Here is a 4432-nt window from a genome sequence, read left to right as displayed (position 1 = left end):
AGAAAGGTTCCAAATATTAACAGTTGTCATTATTATATTGTCTAGTTCCATGTTAAGAGTAGAGTAATGTCATTATATTTACCTCTCGTGACGCACACATTGCATTCTGTGGTCACGTCCACTACTTGTTGCATAGCGGTTATTATGCAGTGAGATGCCACAGTGACACTAAATAGCGTTTAGTTACTTTATATTGTGTTTATTTGTCGCACTGGTTTGCCATTGTGTGCCTTAAGCTTCGACGTCGATTTGATTGACAGCTCGTTGTGCACCTCGTTAAAGTCCGCTCCGTAACTAATTAAGTGTCTCAAACACCGTTTAACTACACGAACGTGTTCTCTTCCGTATGTTTGGCATTAGTAGAGAAGTGCACTAAAGTATAGTGTGCTTATTTGCTTGTTTTGTCTCTCTTTTCACGTCATGTCTGCTGTGAGTTGGGACATTATGCTCTCAATGGATGCCACTAATATGTAACATCTACGGCCGTAGTCGGCTGCAATTAATGTTCAGTGATGTAATTTCGTTACGTGCCTCATACTTTGAATAATGAGCTCATGTTTGGTGTGTTGTATAACTTTCTCGTGTGTTAGTAACTATTCATGTGGACAGCTAAGACAGTGCTTGTTAATGTGAATTAGCAATGTTGCAGCCCAGTTATTATTTAGACAAGTACATCTGTGCCATTAAGTGATACAGTACAGTACAGTAGTGAGAGAATAGTGTGCCCATATACACACACGTGTCTATAAGTGTAAAACACATTAAACAGCAGAAAGTGGCAGCGGTCCACCGCAACAATGTCTGTTTAACCAATTATTCTTACTATTATTATAACCAAGTTATTTTACTCTACCTTTTTCTGCGTTGATTGGGGCATCCTAAGTGGCACTAAACTACATGATGAAGTGTCTTTTGACAGTTCTCTTGTAGAGAGGAGTAGCATGATATTGCTGTTCTCGATTTAAGATCCTCAGCTTATCAAAACTGTCTATATGGTAACAATAACAATAATTATAATAAGGTCTACAAGAACTGTATGGTGTTCAGGGATGAATAGTTTTTCTCATGGAATTTTTTTTATTTATTTTTTGCTGTAGTAATAAGTAATGCCACAGCTGATGCACATTTTGAATGACAGGGTTCCTCCTATTACTTCAAAATATAAAAATATAACATTTATAGAATAAAACTACAAGTATCCCAAATGCTATAAAAGGTAATGTCACATTGGCCCCCACATTTAACTCCCCCCGCCACCAACGTCTTATTGCAGATAGAAGGATGTAAAATGAAAAGTGCAGTGTGAGAATCCATTGTAAAGAAGGGTTAGGGTTTGCATTATTCAAAAATTTGGTGCCAACATTTTAACTTTTACTGCAAATGAATATCGGCTTCAAATATCGGTTATCTGCCTCCTTGACTACCGATAATCGGAATCGGTATCGGCCCTGAAAAAAGCATATCGGTCTATCTCTACTAATAAATGTACTGATTTTTTTTTAAAAAGGATTAGGCTTAGAGAAGGTGTTGGTGGCACTCTCATGAGCTGAGTGCGCAAGTTGTTTTAGCCCCTCTGCAGATGCGTACACGTATAAAATGTTATTTTTCTGTTTCTAGTTTTGTTACCGCTAGTGCTATAATTTGTGTCTATACGATTTTTATCGGATGTCTCTATGTATTTTTGTTGTTGTTTAAGTTTATGAGGTTTGTATATACGAATGCGCTGTGTGGAAACGGGTTTTAACATCTATCGTTTTTGTAATATTTAAAAAACTAATAAATATACTGTTTTTTTTTTGTTTTTCTTAAACTGATTTATGAAAAGGACTTGTAATCGCAAACTCTTTTTTTTTTTTTTTAATGCAGTAACTGATTTAGGAGGCGGAGGGGGAATGTATTGTGGGGATCATACTTTTTGAAATCTTTAAGCTGTTGATTGTAAGAGTCTTCTATCTTGATGTTAGCCTTTTTTATCTGAATATGTATGAATGAAATATCTTCTAATTATTAGTTCGGATTCTTTTAATGGATAGCCCTGTAACCCTTAGGTTAGTAGTTTTTTAGAAAGTATCCGGGTATGAAATATGTTTTTATTATGTTAGGAATATGGCGCGTACGTGAAGAAGGTACGTCTAGCTATGTATTTTATGTTTTTGAGTTGTTGTATATAAGATTGCGTTGTACATAAGAATTTTACCCCCTCTTACGTTTTTGATGCGTTATAAAACTAATAAATGTACTGATTTTTTTTTTTTTTTAAAAAGGATTAGGCTTAGAGAAGGTGTTGGTGGCACTCTCATGGGTTGAGTGCGCAAGTTGTTTTAGCCCCTCTGCAGATGCGTACACGTATAAAATGTTATTTTTCTGTTTCTAGTTTTGTTACCGCTAGTGCTATAATTTGTGTCTATACGATTTTTATCGGATGTCTCTATGTATTTTTGTTGTTGTTTAAGTTTATGAGGTTTGTATATACGAATGCGCTGTGTGGAAACGGGTTTTAACATCTATCGTTTTTGTAATATTTAAAAAAAATAATAAATATACTGTTTTTTTTGTTTTTCTTAAACTGATTTATGAAAAGGACTTGTAATCGCAAACTCTTTTTTTAAAAGCAGTAACTGATTTAGGAGGCGGAGGGGGAATGTATTGTGGGGATCATACTTTTTGAAATCTTTAAGCTGTTGATTGTAAGAGTCTTCTATCTTGATGTTAGCCTTTTTTATCTGAATATGTATGAATGAAATATCTTCTAATTATTAGCTCGGATTCTTTCAATGGATAGCCCTGTAAGGCTTAGGATTGTATTTTTTTAGAAAGTATTCGGGTATGAAATATGTTTTTATTATGTTCGGAATATGCCGAGTACGTGAAGAAGGTTGATGTAGTTTTATTTTTGCTTTGTTTCTGTTTTAGTTTGTTAGGTGGGTGAAGGCATCGTTTTAAGGTGCCAGGTGTATTTTGTGCAAATAATATATGGATACTTACTTTTTATTTTTGTTACCGATAGTGCTTTGTTTCGTGAAACCCTTATGTTTTGTTTTGTTTCTTGTTTTTTTAACTTACCCTTCGAGGATAAATAAAACGTCTTTAGACTTATCGCTAGCAAAGATGTAGCACATTTAACACTCTAAATAGTTTTATCGCAGCACGACGTATTCGAACTAAGAGATCCCAAGTCTTTGTGAGTTTTTTTTTTTCTTTTAAATACTTAGAAATACCCATTGTTAAATTAGCCTATAAGATATTATTGAATATGATAGTCTGTAAGATTAGCTATACTAAATCACCCCGGGGTTTAAAACACAAAACTACGAGATTTAATCAGAGCGTAACAATCTACCGCGACGATCTTTTTTAATCTTAAAACCGCTCTTTGCAGCAATTTACCTAAACATATAGTGAACAAACGTGTATCTTGTATGACTAAGAGACATTTAACTTTTGATTGAACGATTTATTTTTTCCTTACGAATCGCGCTTACTTTCCGATGGTACGCGTAGGTAAACAATTTTTTACACGCATATTTACACATCGGGACTCTTTAATTTACCTACTACGCGTGGGTTTTGTTTTTTTTTTTTGTTTTTTTTTCAGGAATTTGGGAGAACACGCAAAGTCTACCCAGCAAGGCCGGAGGTAGGACTCGGTCTCACAACCCTTTATGCTAAGAAGCCAGCTAACGTACCGCCCTGATTGTGAAATAACAGCTACTATATTACTTAATTTGAATGAATAATATTATTTAAGACGTCTACCCATCTAACGCTTTAAAAATAGCGACATAATTCAGATAAAAATATTATTCGTACTATATTGTTTTGTTTTGTTTTTTTACAATAGTTTCTGAGTTCTCACAATAGGTGTTTGATGATACTATTTTATAGTTTTATGTTTTTCTTACCGGTATGATTATCTTGTATTACATTTATGACGTTTCGCTATCATCCTAAAACGCATCTTTGCATCGTTTTAAGGTGGCCGGTGTATTTTGTACAAATAATATATGGATACTTATTGATTTCTGATCAATTTTTACCAACTTTTGCTTTTAGAAGTATGTTAGTTACTTGTATATGAGTGCGTATTCTAACTTTCCCATTCACTTCTTGGTTCCATTCCATCACCCCCCTGCGAGACCGGACTCGTCTACTTAATATCACTAAAGTCTGTTCAAAAATCATTGGACACCCTGTCAGAGCCTTATCTTCCTTTTGTGACCGAATCCTGCTCGATCCCTCTCACTCACTTCATCGAATGTTTGAGTGGCTTCCATCATCTCAGCAGGCTGAGACGCCCCACTCTGACGAACACACCGATGAAGAAGGAGGAGGACTACGTTTGTCCCCAGATCACTAAAATCTCTTGAACAGTGACCCCCCATCCCGGGCCAAATTGCGACAGACTGACTGACACGTAGCACTTTAGGGTGAA

This window comes from Festucalex cinctus, chromosome 19 (assembly GCF_051991245.1).
Source record: "Festucalex cinctus isolate MCC-2025b chromosome 19, RoL_Fcin_1.0, whole genome shotgun sequence".
Classification (NCBI taxonomy): Eukaryota; Metazoa; Chordata; class Actinopteri; order Syngnathiformes; family Syngnathidae; genus Festucalex; species Festucalex cinctus.
Note: the sequence above shows the minus strand (reverse complement) of the source record.